We start from the raw sequence: 17,061 nt of genomic DNA on the forward strand, positions 1-17,061 counted from the left end.
TCTCATATGTTGACCTGCAGATTAGGAAAAAACAGATTTATAGCTCCGAATGGAAACCACAAAGACATCCTTGCAACATTTTGCCGCTGCATCCTTTAGAATAAAGCCTGAATTATGGTCCGCGTTAAATCGACGCAAAGCGTACCCTACGCCAAGGCTCTGCGTTGGTGTAACGCGGAACCATAAATCAGCCTGGAAGTTACACGTGTCATTTGTTGATGTTTTTTCCAGGATTCTGATTGGCTGTCATGATGCTCTCAGCGTAAAACAACTCTTTATTTCTCAGAATGAAGGGAAGAACATGAACATTGATGTGCAGGAAATTAACCCACTAATGTTGTGTTTCTGCCTTAAGAAATGTTACAGATATCATTGTGAAAATAGCCGTAACGTCAAAACGGACAGTAATTAGAATACTTCCGTGTGTCCGATCCTCCGTTATCCAATGGGGGACTGATGCGCCCAGCGGCTGGAAACGACGCGGCCGGTCCTCACTTATCCAATGGGATTGATGCTGTGAGCGGCTTGAAGCGACGCCGCCGGGTTACATTAGAATCTGTTGAGAGCCCGCTGCGTCGGTGCATGACGCTGAGGGTGACCTTGTGCGTCAGAAACTGACGCCTAAGGGCCCTGACCAAGCGTCGGTTTTTGACGCGCTGGGAGTGAGACTGTGTTGCTCCTGTAGGTTCACAAATACGCAAGATTATATCACCTGTTAGGGACATTTGTTATGACTGCTCATATAACACTGCATTCATTGTGTTTTCAGTCACACCATTTTATACTAAGCACTCCTGGCCTGCAGCATACAAAATGAAGTTGGCATCACTGCTTCTTGAACCACACAGTACCAATTGCAGGTAACTGATATACACCACAAATATTACATATATTATTATTATTATTATATACATATATATTTATTATATACAGGGTTCTTATAGCCTGTTCACAGAGCAGAATCTACAGTTATCAGTCTACTGCACGGGTTATGGTTATCTAGTGTGCTGGCCTAAACTTTTACCCGTTAATATTCTCTAAATCCTCTAATTTATACGGATTTATACGGAGAAAATACGCCAACATAATTAATTACTCGTGTCAATTTAATTTCGATCCCCCACTGATATGAGAATGTAATTCTTTAAACGTTTTACCTCGAACACGTGTTGCTCCTACCAGCTCCTCCATTGAAATACATTGAGCAGCAGTTAGCTTGCGCTAACTTCCGGGAACTTTTGAGGGGCTCCATGCTCCGCCATTGCTGTGAAAAAACTGTACCATTGCAGTGAACGGAGTTGTCGCCACTCTCTCTCTCTAGTACTCTAAAAGCCCTGGCCTCTGAGCCAGAATAGAAACTGATGAAGATCATCATTCCACTGTTAGCACATGATTGGACGTTTTCATCCTGCCATCATTGTCAGATGACTGTACACATCAATGATCAATACATGACTGTGACATCACTGTTGTCTGCGGCGCTTTCCAGACTTATCAGGTGAAATCACAGCTAAAAACCCTGTAAGATGTGTTTTATTACAGTCATCATTCTCTTATTCACTATTTTGTAATTTAAAGTAATTAAAAGTCTGCTTTCTTTCTTTCTATGACATCATCACTGTTATGAAGTAAAAACTAAACCAAAAACCCCAAATAATATGGTCATCAATTCCATTGAAGAAGATATGATGTCATCAAGTTATGATGTCATTAATTCCATTGAAGAATATATGATGTCATCAATTCCATTAACATTCCATTCCATCAACAAGCTTGTAACAGAGTTTATAAATAGAACTCCTTCTTACTAGTTCTCATCACATCTTTTGACAATGCCACGCAGACGCAGACAGAGCTCTCGCCCCGTCCGCAGGCGCCGGAGAGTCCGTAGGACCCGCGTCGCCCGCAGACACAGGAGAGTTGTCCGACGCAGACGCTGAAGGTCAACAGATGATGGAGGGAATCCTGAATGAATGATTTAAAAAAGGAAAAAATACATAAAAATAAAGAATGAAAAAAAAATAACGTAAAAAAAACAAACCCAAACCCTGAACTCAGTCGGTTACAAACCTTGTATGTCAATGTTTTACATCAAACGTTTACTGACTGAAATGGGCTTGACCAGTAAACCTGCCTGGCCTTGCCTTGCTGGGAGCTCTACTTGGTCCCGGCCTCTCGGCTCTCTCTCTCGGAGAAATAAAGCATTACATTTGAATTGATCTGGGCCCCTCTGGTAGCCAATGAAACTAATTTAACAAAAATTGATCAAGAGCTCCTGTACTGCTGCATCCAGTGTGACTCCTGTCATATAGCATAGAAGCTGAATGCAGCTTCTCTGTGTCTGGTTCTGACTCTGAATTGGATCCAATGACCTGAGGGGTCTGGAAGGTTCATACTTGGTCAGGGGGTCACTGATGTATTTTGGTCCCAAACCATTCAGAGCTTTATAGACCAGCATCAGAACTTTAAAAGTCTGTCCTCTGACAGATATGCAGCCAGAGTAAAGAGGTCGACTGATTTCCACTTTTGGTTCCAGTCAGCTTCCCATGCAACATGGCTGTGTCACGTACGAAGAAAAATGGGTTTCAGAACCACTTTTCAGAAACCAATGGGTCACAAGACTTAATGCTTTGTCTATTGCTTATTTTTACGAGCTATAATTCATACTGAACCATACTCAGTATGAAAGGAGTGTATATCAGCCTTTAATCAGACATACTATGGGAGAGGAAAACCATCTTTATATGTAAATGACTTAATATTCAACATCGTGGTTTAGCTGACATGGACTGCTGCTTGTTTATGTGGCGCTTTAGCGCCACCTTGTGGTCTCTTTGAACCATGCACAGAAACTTCTGCTTCCTCATGTGTTATGGCATTTCCAAAAGCAGTACCATTGTCTTAGAGAAAGCTGGTTATGAAAGCGTTTAACATGTGCTTGTACGTTGTGTCTTTGTATTAGCAACACAACAGTCATATTTTGTACATGTTTGTACTCTGCACACACTTCTCTGGTTTTGAGAGAGGACAAGGAGCTCTGGGATGACGTACAGGTGAAAATTGCTCTACAGGAACTGTGGACACAGAGTGGCAGCAAAGTGCCCCGTCACATTTACAGCATGAACTGCTTCAGCGGGAGGAAATGCCCAGCGCCTTGGCCACCTTCCACATATAGACTATGAGCAGGTAAAGATCAGACACTTGGGCATATCTAACAACCCTGTGTTGAACCAGAGACGCAGGAGGCCAGAGTGTCTGCAGGATCTGGGGAATACCCAACAAAATTACTGTTAAAAAACATGGTGACATGTTTTGAAAACGGCTGGCATGACGAGTAAAAAATCTCTCTGTTTCTTTTTTTCCTGTAAAGTTGGACATTTTAAAGTGTAGGTAAATGGAGAATGACTGGCTTTTGGTCAGTTGTGGAACTGCAACGAAATTCATTTCTGCATAAGTCCCAATGTGAGAAAGAGATGGTCGACCTTCCTGTCCTGAGCACCAAGAAGAGGACTAGAGTGGTTTTCCAAGATCCAAATAATATTATTGCAAAGTCATACATGTTTCCACCCAGTTTGGAACAGGGGACCTTTCGCGTGTTAAGCGAACGTGATAACCACTACACTACGGAAACTTGCATGCTTTGAAAATGGCGGGCGTAATGAAAAAAAATCCTATCTTCAAATCATTCATGTTAGAAATAAATGTATGACTTCATATAAGTTGTCCTGTTGTGGTAACATTAAAAATCATCCATGGGTATTACCATGCTGGGTAGAAAATACAAAATGTACCTCAAGGGAATCCAACTGATTACTTTAGAAAGACAGAACTGGATATGGTTAATAACTGAAGATTAGGCAGTCTCTTGCACATTCAAACATTACTCGTTGTATGGGGCAATGATAAGTTTTCTTTTGGTTTTGTAATTACAGTAGATATGGTTTATGTTGTAATTTGGATCTCAAATTTGCATATTTATTAGTAATCATTTTAGATTGATGCTAATTGAATGTGTTTAGGTTAACCATAGAACTGGAATACACTGTTTGGTTTGTGTTTATTTAGTGACGCTGTACCTTTAAGAGCTGCTGCTGAGCTCTCCAGTCAGTTAAGAGTTTTTCAGCTACAGAGTCAGTACAGAGTTGAGTAGCAGTGGAGCGACACGGTTTCTTACCCGTAGCCTGTCGTAAACTGAATTGAATGTTCTTGTGGATTAGTGAGTTTGTAAATAAATTTATTTTTGTTTTTCATAACTTGGATTCCATTGGATTTTTTAAGAACAACAGAGTTTGGGACTCGGACCGGAGTAAACCATAGCCTACTGCTAACTAGAATCTGCCTGTACACTCATTGTTGGCAGGATTCGAACCTGGGAATCCCCAATGGATTTCTAGTCCATCGCCTTAACCACTCAGCCACAACAACCTGTCAGCTGTGTGTGTGCGTGTGTGTGTGCGTGTGTGTGTGCGTGCGTGCGTGCGTGCGTGTGTGAATCTTCAGAACAAGACAATTTAGAGCCTTTATTTTAAAATGGTTGGTTTTACTTTATCAGTTTGAGACATATTTATATCCTCATTTTTTTTAAAGATTTTGATGCAATGCATTTTCATCAACAGTCAGTGCAGTATGTTCATAGATCATACATCCACTTCCTTGTTTGCAAAAAGCTCTGGATAGATTTCAGTTAATCTCTCACAGGAATGTCATGTATGAGAGGAAGTCTTAAGTAGCAGAGGATGGTTTCCATCCATCTACCTCTGGGTTATGGGCCCAGCACGCTTCCGCTGCACCACTCTGCTGTTTAACCAGGATGTGACTCCGCCACACAGTCCGTGACTTTGGGGGACGGCGTCACTCCTTTCAAACCTTCTGACAGTGTCAAAAATCCTACAACTCTGTCAACTAACTAACCAGTTTAAATGACATCATGTGACCCAGCACAATTCTCTCAGATATGAATGAAGCAGATCTCTTCTAAGACTGATTTCTTTCTGATTATCTCTTAAAATTGATCAGATTTGTTTGGAACTGTGAAGGGAAACAACTGTTGGAAATGATCCTTCGTATTGATCAGTGACCATCATTAGCATCACTAGCTGAAAACGACTGTATAAACATCATTCAAGAACATACTCATGATATTAGATACATTCATCACATATTTAAGGGTTCTTAGGGACATTTTAGGGAAACTCCAGCCCCTAAAGCAGGTCTAATGGTGTCCATGTTTCCATTTCCCCGTGTTGTTTTTTGAGGTGGAGCCTCGTGGATTGATACTTCAACATCATGTGGGTAAAACCTTGATACCTGGTTGTGTAGAAGACTGACAGGTTCCACTGAGATTTGAACTCAGATTACTGGAGTCAAAGTCCAGAGTGCTAACCATTCAAAAGAGAGTGGGGAGTATCGGTCTATAGCCTTGAAAAGAAATGCAAAGCTCAAGTCTATCAATCCAGGCCAGTTCTTACAAAGCCTTGTGAACAATCTTGTCTTTGGAAGATGAGACCATCAAGGACCTCAGCATCCTTGATCAGAGTAAATGGCCATCAAACCCCAGTATCCGCCATGGTGAAGAACAAGTTAAGCGACTGTGCAAACGATTTAACTTGTGCACAGACCAAGCACTGAATGGGATGCGGGACCTACTGGAAGAGCCCAACAGTGAGCCCAAAGACATAAAACCACTCATGAACTGTATGAAAACAATTCAATTTTTCAATTCAATTTTATTTATATAGCGTCTAATACAACAGAGTTGTCTCTAGACGCTTTACAGAGACCCATACCCAGAACATGACCCCCGAGCAGTTATTACATAAACAATGGCAGGTAAAAACTCCCCTAGTGGGAGAAAAACCTTAAGCCAAACAGTGGCAAGGAAAAACTCCCCTTTAGGAGGGAAGAAACCTTGAGCAGGACCTGGATCATAAGGGGGGACCCTCCTGCCGAGGGCCAGACTGGTGGGTCAGGGACGGCAACAGCACAGCAGGCAGGTGGAAGCAGCAACGGGATTACCAGGGGTGGGGACCGCAGGCCAGCACGCAGCTCCCGAAGCTCCAGCCCAATCATCAAGTCCCAGGTTGGGGTGCAGGGTCAGGGAAAGACTTGTGCTCCGTAATGCAAGCTACAAGCCACCCACGACCACCTGCAGGTTCCGGTGTCCGGCAAAGGATGCTGCAAACATTCCCTGTCAGCACAGCAGAGTGTGAGAGGAACTTTAGCCTTATGAACAATATAGGCACAGACAAGAGGGCTGTCCTACAAGGACCTGGGGTGAAGAGCCACCGTGCTGCCTCTTCTGTGCGTTCTAGACAGTGCAGTGTGAAAACCCCTGCAGAAAGCAAGTCTGTCTGGAATATACTGTAGTACAGGGGTAGACAGGCTGTTAACAGGTTTAAAAACCTGCACTGACAATAAATCTTGTGTTCAAAATCAGTTTTTTGATGTTTACAGTTCATAAGTATATTGAACTACATACCTAAGTTCCTACCTGAAGTGCCTTGAACCAACTGTGAACACTTATTTAGAAACCCAGCATTGGATTGAGAGAGTATTTCACTGTGGTTTTCATGAATATGTTGTAAAATGTATATATTTGTGTTCATTGTTAACTAAATATTGTTATTTTGTAACATTGTTTGTTGAATATATTGTTGAATTATTTGAATGTTAAGAATAAACTAATATCTGACTGAAACACCATGTTTGCCTCATGTTAAATATATGTTATATTCATGCATTAGGCCGCCTGTGTAGGACCAGTAATATCTGCAAACTGCTCCTTGACAAATAATGTTAATTTTATAATAGTGGCATACTCTGGCCTACACTATCTGTTGCAAATCAGCTGTTCCAAGAGACAGTTTACAAAAGAAACTACTTGAAAGGTGAGAGAATAGTTGTCAAATTTTCATGTGTGGATTGACTAAGGAATAAGGAATAATTCACTCAAAATGCATAATTATGTAGTTGTCTCACCCTATAGTCTGTGGGCCAGTATTGATTGCAAAATCTGCACCTCTTCTGTGGCTAATGTTAATTTCATAATGATCCTTACTCCCTGAAGTGAAGCAGCAGAAATTAAGTGACAATGTGCAAATACTACTGGCCCATTTTTGGGTAAATTAAATATGCAGAAGTAGTCTTACATGTCACTGTTTATAACACAGGGCGTTTATCCTTTGCTGGACAGGCCGTTTAAAAAAAAAATAAAAATTGGGGCATAAATTGAGAGTATACCCACTTCTTCAGGGACCACTACACCACCGGGGTCAGGGGGACCCAGGCCGACCCACAGAGACCCGGCCGGACCCCAGCCGGACTGGGGTTACCTAACCCTAACCCTAGCCGGAAACTCCTGGACTGCACCCCGGCCACAGGGACCCCCATGACCTCCCAGCACCTCCAGGGACCCCACACACATCCCCGGGAAACACCACACCCATCCCCGCCAACCACCGCACTGCACCCCAGCCAGACCCCACACCGGGAGCCAAAGCCCTCAACCCGGAGCTCCGGCCGAGCCCGGGGACCCGCACTTACGCACCCCTCCGACCGGCCACCCCTGAGTGATAGAGCCCAGCCCACGGGCATGGAGGAGAGGCCCCTGGTACCCCCGGGGGACCTCGTGCCCGTGGTACTGCGGACAGCACTCTGCAGCCCGTGTAGGGACTTAGAAACTTTTCCAACACATGCCTCGTGTATGTGGTACCATGGACAGCGCTCCGCAGCCCGCGGGCAGCACTCTGCAGTCCCATTTGTTACATCTTCAATAGATGTTTTACTAACGGGGTTTGATCAAGAATTTGGAAAGAGGCTAAGATAATTCCAATACCAAAGGTCAATAAATCTAACTTCACAGATGCTAACAACCGTCCAATAAGCATACTTCCTGTCTTAAGCAAATTATTATAAAAGATAGTTTTTAATCCAATCCAAAATTATTTTATCATAAACAGAGGTGTCAAGTAACAAAGTACAAATACTTTGTTACCTTACTTAAGTAGAAATTTTGGTTATCTATACTTCACTGGAGTAATTATTTTTCCGACGACTTTTTACTTTTACTCCTTACATTTTCACGCAATTATCTGTACTTTTTACTCCTTACATTTTAAAAACAGCCTTGTTACTCTATTTCATTTCGGCCTTTAAAAAGAAACTATCCAGTTAAATTGCTCCATCCGGATAGAGTGAGTTTAGTTGTGGTTGTTTCAGATGTTCTTGTCCAGTTTTGTTCTTACATCCGTTCCCTCAGATTCCTGCAACTAAACTTGGATGTACATTCCAATAAAGGTTAGGATAAATGATAACATGCCTCTGAAGTTTGACTTTTTGCACCATTACAATACTTATAGGCAACTAGTCATCATATCTCCTGCTCTCTGAAACACATGTTACTGCTCAATAGTACACATATATGCTTCTTTAATATATTTGCATTATACTAAGATACATTCATTTTCAATGGCTTTTGTCCTTAATGGCTTTTTTCGCCCTTACATTACTTTTACTTTTATACTTTAAGTAGTTTTGAAACCAGTACTTTTATACTTTTACTTGAGTAAAAAACTTGAGTTTATATTTCAACTTCTACAGGAGTATTTTTAAACTCTAGTATCTATACTTCTACCTGAGTAATGAATGTGAATACTTTTGACACCTCTGATCATAAATAATCTGATCACAAGTTCACAGCATGCATACAGAGAGTGTCATTCAACCACCACAGCTCTAGCCCAGCTAACTGATTAGTACTGAAAGTACTTGATGGTACATCCATCCATCCATCCATTATCTATACCCACTATATTCTTTGCAGGGTCACAGGGGTCTGCTGGAGCCTATCCCAGCTAATTTTCAGGCGAGAGACAGACCCCTGGACAGGTCAAAATACAATCTTTATAATCTGAAACTTTCAACGATAACCCGAGTTTCAGTGGTAAACAGTTTGGCCAGTATGGAGACTGAACCCATGACCTTGGTGTTATTAGCACCAGGCTCTGACGTTCTGAGCTAACTGGCCTTCATGGTGAGTCTTTCTTTTTCGTATGTACGTATGTGCATGTTTGATCCAGGCCTGGTTTACAACATCTTGAGTTACATGCACAATCTCCCAAACCAAGTGCCAGGACCGGCCGACAAAAGCTTGGATCGAGGGCTGACTTTCAATAGATCGCAGCGAGGTAGCTGCTCTGCTACGCACGAAACCCTGACCCAGAATCAGGTCGTCTGCAAGTGATTTAGCACCAGGTTCTCCACAAACATGCTTTGCGCAATGGGAGAGGGGCGACCATCCTTCGGGAAAAAGCTGTAGGATCTGAGTGGTCACTGTTACCACATAAGAACTGTAAGTTTGACTTTGTCCAGATTGCTGTCCCTGACATAAATAAACTATTACTATCTCTGCTAATTGAAAAACCTGCTGGAACAGACAACCTAGATGGTAAACTGCTACGACTTGCTGTAGCTTACATATCAACTCCCATTTGTTACATCTTCAATAGATGTTTTACTAACGGGGTTTGATCAAGAATTTGGAAAGAGGCTAAGATAATTCCAATACCAAAGGTCAATAAATCTAACTTCACAGATGCTAACAACCGTCCAATAAGCATACTTCCTGTGTTAGGCAAATTGTTAGAAAAGATAGTTTTTAATCCAATCCAAAATTATTTTATCATAAACAGAGGTGTCAAGTAACAAAGTACAAATACTTTGTTACCTTACTTAAGTAGAAATTTTGGTTATCTATACTTCACTGGAGTAATTATTTTTCCGACGACTTTTTACTTTTACTCCTTACATTTTCACGCAATTATCTGTACTTTTTACTCTTTACATTTTAAAAAAAAACAGCCTCATTCCTCTATTTCATTTCGGCCTTTAAAAAGAACCTATCCAGTTAAATTGCTCCATCCGGATAGAGTGAATTTGGTTCAATTCAATTCAATTCAATTTTATTTATATAGCGTCTAATACAACAGAGTTGTCTCTAGACGCTTTACAGAGACCCATACCCAGAACATGACCCCCGAGCAGTTATTACATAAACAATGGCAGGTAAAAACTCCCCTAGTGGGAGAAAAACCTTAAGCCAAACAGTGGCAAGGAAAAACTCCCCTTTAGGAGGGAAGAAACCTTGAGCAGGACCAGGCTCATCAGGGGGGACCCTCCTGCCGAGGGCCAGACTGGTGGGTCAGGGACGGCAACAGCACAGCAGGCAGGTGGAAGCAGCAACGGGATGACCGGGGGTGGGGACCGCAGGCCAGCACACAGCTCCCGAAGCTCCGGCCCAATCAGCAAGTCCCAGGTTGGGGTGCAGGGTCGGGGAAAGACTTGTGCTCCGTAATGCAAGCTACAAGCCACCCACGACCACCTGCAGGTTCCGGTGTCCGGCAAAGGATGCTGCAACATGGACAAAAGAGAGAAAAGGGAGGAGAAGGGGGGGCCAGCAACGGGATGACCAGGGGTGGGGACCGCAGGCCAGCACGCAGCTCCCGAAGCTCCGGCCCAATCAGCAAGTCCCAGGTTGGGGTGCAGGGTCGGGGAAAGACTTGTGCTCCGTAATGCAAGCTACAAGCCACCCACGACCACCTGCAGGTTCCGGTGTCCGGCAAAGGATGCTGCAACATGGACAAACCATGGTTTGTCCATGTTGCAGCAACCGTGGTTGTGGTTGTTTCAGATGTTCTTGTCCAGTTTTGTTCTTACATCCGTTCCCTCAGATTCCTGCAACTAAACTTGGATGTACATTCCAATAAAGGTTAGGATAAATGATAACATGCCTCTGAAGTTTGACTTTTTGCACCATTATAATACTTATAGGCAACTAGTAATCATATCTCCTGCTCTCTGAAACACATGTTAATGCTCAATAGTACACATATATGGTTCTTTAATATATTTGCATTATACTAAGATATATTCATTTTCAATGGCTTTTGTCCTTAATGGCTTTTTCCCCCTTACATTACTTTTACTTTTATACTTTAAGTAGTTTTGAAACCAGTACTTTTATACTTTTACTTGAGTAAAAAACTTGAGTTTATATTTCAACTTCTACAGGAGTATTTTTAAACTCTAGTATCTATACTTCTACCTGAGTAATGAATGTGAATACTTTTGACACCTCTGATCATAAATAATCTGATCACAAGTTCACAGCATGCATACAGAGAGTGTCATTCAACCACCACAGCTCTAGCCCAGCTAACTGATTAGTACTGAAAGTACTTGATGGTACATCCATCCATTATCTAAACCCGCTATATTCTTTGCAGGGTCACAGGGGTCTGCTGGAGCCTATCCCAGCTCATTTTCAGGTGAGAGACAGACCCCTGGACAGGTCAAAATACAATCTTTATAATCTGAAACTTTCAACAATAACCCGAGATTCAGTGGTAAACAGTTTGGCCAGTATGGGGACTGACCCCATGACCTTGGTGTTATTAGCACCAGAATCTGACGTTCTGAGCTAACCGGCCTTCGTGGTGAGTCTTTCTTTTTCGCATGTACGTATGTACGTATGTATGTATGTGCATGTTTGATCCAGGCCTGGTTTACAACATCTTGAGTTACTTGCACAGTCTCCCAAACAGGGCCGGTTCTAGGCATGCATATATGAGGGGGCAGTCAGAAATGTGAAGGGGGCATCATGTGTACACATCATGCTCCACCACTTTTTTTTCTGTGCTTATAGTAACGATGCTTTCTTAATTGAAATGGGTCTTTTGCTATGTGTCCAACCCCAACCTGGAGAAGCGGATTGCACTTTGTCAGGCCTCTACCTTCAGACCTGTCCAACTTGGGTGTCCCACCTGAAGACTAAGCTCCTGCTGGTATAGCTCTTAAGGTCACTGAGGCACGCTAACCCCCTGACCACAATAAGGTGGCAATCCCTAAGTTTTTCTTTGGGATTTTTCAGTTGGTGGTGAATGGGCCTCAGAAATACTTGATTTATTAGAAGAGGGAGGACTTGAAGAACATTATTTTCAAATGAAAAAGGTAGTGATAGAGGAATTTCATGACCATATTCAGTCTAAATATACACAACTATGGGTAAAAGAAATCCTGCAGAAGCCAAAACTGCGAACTTATTGTTTATTTAAGAAAAAGTACGAATGTGAAAAATATGTTAATTATAATCTGGCTAAAAGTAAGAGATCACTCTGTGCACAGTTAAGGTGTGGTATATTACCCCTGCATATTGAAACAGGAAGATATAGAGGTGAACCTGAAGAAAATAGGATATGTCAGTACTGTGAGTTAAATGTGGTGGAGAGTGAAATTCCTTTTCTTTTATATTGTCCTTTATATCATGATTTACGTCACATTTTGTTTGAAAGAATTTATAATCCTGATTTAGATCTGTTAAGTATGGAGGAAGGCGTTTTAATTGAATAACTTTTTGAAAATAGTTTTGTTTTTCTGAATTTTTATTTAAAGCCTGGGATAGAAGGAGAAAGGTAACTTATATGGGATAAAATCCTCAATTTGTGTGTTTCTCTGTGACATGGACAGCATATTATTATTGTATGGATTGGTTCAATTGTCTGTAAGGGTTGGTATTGGCTGTTGTGGAGTGAGTTATGATATGATCTAATTATGGACCTGGGTATGGGGGGGCTGTGTGCGTGTGGGTCGGTATTTCTGTGGGTGTATTCTTTTTGTATTTTTTTTTTAATGTAATTAATGTGTCTGTGTAATCCCATGAGGGATGGGTCATTTAAATGTCCGGACACGAAAATAAAATAATTCATTCATTAATTCCCTCAGGGGGGGAAACTGAAAAGTAAAAATAAAATAAATGAATAAAATAAAATAAAATAAAACAAAACATCCTTCATCCAGATTTTATCAACCAACAACATTTATCTTAACTGGATGGCCTAATTCTCAAATATATGTTAACCTAAAGTAGGACTTCACAGACTATAGTCAATATTTACAAAACTGAAAGGTAGTCTTATGAATAATAATAAAAAATCTTCTCAAACAAATTTATAAAACACAACAGATATACAGTAGAACATTTTTTTTTTGTTGGCAGTTTAACAGCTCAAAAAACTCCTTTTTCTCCACTCCTCTCTCATTTCTCTCACTCCTCTCCACTCTTCTTTTTCTCTCCACTCCACTCTACAACAGCAGTCTCCTGTTTCCCTTTGCAAAAACTCTCACAAACTCATCCATGTCCAAGTTATTTGTGATAGACTTCTCAATAATGCTGCTGTTTCTTCGAAGTCTAACCCACTCCATGGGCCGTGCTGAAACCTGACACTACAATGTCAGGCTACGTCTGGGCTCATTTGCATACTGCAACAGTGATTGGATGTTTACTGAGGGCTGAGGGGTGTGTGTGTGTGTGTGTGCGTCTGTGCTGCGGAGACACAGGGCACAGCGGAGGAACAGAGAGATGAGAGGGGAGCCGACACTGTGTCGTGTGTGCCCCTTTTTCAGCGGATTTTTCCGCTACTGCAGATAATTTTGTCAACTTGTAATGTATATTAATTTTGTGAGTATATTAAAATGTGCTTTCTCAACTTCTAAAATTTTGATTTGAGGGGGCAACACATTTATTTAAGGGGGCTCCGCCCCCTCTTGCCCCTGCGTAGAGCCGGCCTCGCTCCCAAACCAAGTAGAGACCTTTTTAAGTGAGGTCAAACTTGGAAAGTTAGTGACTGTCAGAAACACCACGTAAAGAAATACACATTTGGTCAAGAAGAATTGGAGGAATACCCCACCTTGTGGCACGAGTGAAGAACAGCATAGCATTAAAGTGACTAAAAGGAGAAGAACCAGACATTACCTCCCTCTCAAGCAGTCCACATCTCTTAGAAGAACTTTAAGACTTGAATGTGTGAATTAACTTTGGGTAAGAAACGTTCAATGTGCCTTTCTTTTTTTTAAGCTACATGTCATTTTTCCATTTCACCACCATGGTTGAACCATGAATGAATGAGACCTCTATAATCTTTTTCTCATCCAAAGACAGATGAGTTTAGAGGCTCTGCTGGGATTTGAACCCAGGATCTCCTGTTTACTAGACAGGTGCTTTGACCAACTAAGCCACAGGGCCTCCACAACCTCTCACTTACCTCGTCTCAGACATCAAAACAGTCAGACCTTTAGAGGTGTGACATGCTGGAATGAGAAACAGAAGCCATTGGTGGACCACACGTCCTAAAGGACAAGGCATCTGACTTCGGATAAGAAGGGTGAGAGTTTTAGTCCCTCTGTGGTTAAAGAGACTTGAGACAGTAAGTTCTAGTGTCCTACCTCACATTCACATTCATTTTTACGTTATTTTTTTTTTTCATTATTTATTTTTCTGTATTTTTTTCCTTTTTTAAATAATTCTTTCAGGATTCCCTCCATCATCTGTTGACCTTCAGCGTCTACGTCTGACAACTCTCCTGCGTCTGCGGGCGACGCGGGTCCTACGGACTCTCCGGCGCCTGCGGACGGGGCGAGAGCTCTGTCTGCGTCTGCGTGGCATTGTCAAAAGATGTGATGAGAACTAGTAAGAAGGAGTTCTATTTATAAACTCTGTTACAAGCTTGTTGATGGAATGGAATGTTAATGGAATTGATGACATCATATATTCTTCAATGGAATTAATGACATCATAACTTGATGACATCATATATTCTTCAATGGAATTAATGACATCATAACTTGATGACATCATATCTTCTTCAATGGAATTAATGACATCATAACTTGATGACATCATATATTCTTCAATGGAATTAATGACATCATAACTTGATGACATCATATATTCTTCAATGGAATGACCATATTATTTGGGGTTTTTGGTTTAGTTTTACTTCATAACAGTGATGATGTCATAGAAAAAAAAGAAAGCAGACTTTTAATTACTTTAAATTACAAAATAGTGAATAAGAGAATGATGATTGTAATAAAACACATCTTACAGCAGGGGTATTCAACTAGATTCGGCCGGGGGCCACATCTGCAAAAGGACTGTATGGAGAGGGCCGCACAATTTGAAAATGTGGGGGTTTTCAAAATGTATTTTGCACTCAAAGACGAAGACTTATTTAAATATAATACATTTGTATTATACATTTTAATATATCTAGTTTACATATGAATTATGTATTAATTGTCTCCAGATTTAGTAATTGTGAATGTTAAATATAATATTCAGATAAAGAAATATTATTTTGAATGCAAGTTCATTTTGAAACCATGCATTGTGCAAACGAAATTGATATTGACCTACTTTTAATAAAACACGCCATAATGACAAAGCACCACTTTCCACCAAGATTTCCTTATTTGAATATTATATTAAGCATTGAGCACAAGCATTTCAGTCCATAGTAGCCAGTTTGATGTTATAAATAAGCAACCAAAATGTTAACCATAAACTCCTTTATTAATTACACATCTGTGCATTATATCAGCAAAACAAAACAATCACGAATTATAGGAGGCTTAGAAGTTCCATCTGAAATGCAAAGTCCTCACTTATTCAAATGAAAAAAAATTCAGGCCAATCCTAGAAGCCTAATGATGTAAACAAGTCCTCTATACAACGGAGGTTAATAATAATGTGACAAACATTAACACTGTGCAACACTGGCAAAAAATCCGAAGTAAAAAACATCTCCAACAGAGATTAACATGTACAAACACTATGCATCGTTAACCAACTAAAAAAAGGCTACCAAGCATCTTAAATTTAAATGCGATATGCATTCTCTGCACACATTACAAATAAAAATTGCACCTTGTGTGAACGCATTCCCGGCATGTCTGTCTGCCTGTGTATCTGCCTGTATCTCAAGGCTGCTCGTCAGCCAGCGGTGTGCAGCAGGCCAACAAAATTACGCGCAGCTGTTATTAACTGTTCGGTTTTTTCGCCACTTATTCCACCGAACACCGAAAGTGTTTTTTTTTGCTATTTTCGGCCGAACATTCGGTGCATCACTATTATAAAAAAAAAAAAAAAAAAAAAAAAAAATTCAACAAACACCCCCTTTTTTGAAATATGACCAGGGGCCACATAAAAGCTCCTGGCAGGCCGCATGTGGCCCGCTGGCCGCCAATTGAATATCCCTGTTTTACAGGGTTTTTAGCTGTGATTTCACCTGATAAGTCTGGAAACCGCCGCAGACAACAGTGATGTCACAGTCATGTATTGATCGTTGATGTGTACAGTCATCTGACAATGATGGCAGGATGAAAACGTCCAATCATGTGCTAACAGTGGAATGATGATCTTCAGCAGTTTCTATTCTGGCTCAGAGGCCAGGGCTTTGCTCTTATACACTTTCTAAACCCACGCTGACATTTGTGGAAATGCCTGTAAAACCCTTCGTGAAGCTTCCTTAAAACAAGTCCAGAAAAAGCCATTAAAGGTAAAACAGAGACTTGCTTGGGTAAATGAAATCAGACTTAACTCTAGCAGTTAAATATAAAAACACACCAGGTCAGGAGAGCAGTATTATATATGTAGTGGATATGGGTAAATTAAACAGTATGTATGGATATGAATTAAAAGAAAAAAGTATATATGGTATTATAATAGTATATATAGTATAAGGTCATATATGAGGTGTACAACATTATTGACATCTCACCCAGAATGAAGCAGATCCAAGTCGTACAGTGAGATGTTTTTTATTCTGTTTTCCATTCATGTGTCCTCTGCCATTGTTGTAGGTTTTTAAAAATGATTATTGAAAATAACTGCAACAAAAAACAAACATAGTTATTAAAAATAAAAACATTAATGTACAGTATCCAGGGAGAAATTTCCAATTAAGATTGTAACCAAAGCACAAAGGAGTTATAAATGAAGGTTTACTTTAGCCTCATGGATAGTGTTTGGCAGGGTATTATCTGTGGATCAGTGTGATGCAGGTGATACCCTCTGATTTTGAATTTAATTCTTAGATGAACTAGTTTCAACATCAGGGAGCTAATTTGGGGTCAATGGTATTTGGCTGTGAATTATTCCTTGCTATTACAATTATCTCTTTTATTATTTATTTAATTATTATTGTATTGTACATTATACTTAATGTC

At 40.7% G+C, this 17,061-nt stretch overlaps 1 non-coding gene across 1 annotated transcript; it reads right to left on the reverse strand.

Annotated features, from left to right (window-relative positions):
* Positions 1 to 14,003: 14,003 nt before the first annotated feature.
* trnat-agu (transfer RNA threonine (anticodon AGU)) lies at positions 14,004 to 14,077 on the reverse strand. Its single transcript has one exon. It is a non-coding gene; the product is annotated as a tRNA-Thr (tRNA).
* Positions 14,078 to 17,061: the final 2,984 nt, after the last annotated feature.

This window comes from Cololabis saira, chromosome 5 (genome assembly GCF_033807715.1).
Source record: "Cololabis saira isolate AMF1-May2022 chromosome 5, fColSai1.1, whole genome shotgun sequence".
Lineage (NCBI taxonomy): Eukaryota > Metazoa > Chordata > Actinopteri > Beloniformes > Belonidae > Cololabis > Cololabis saira.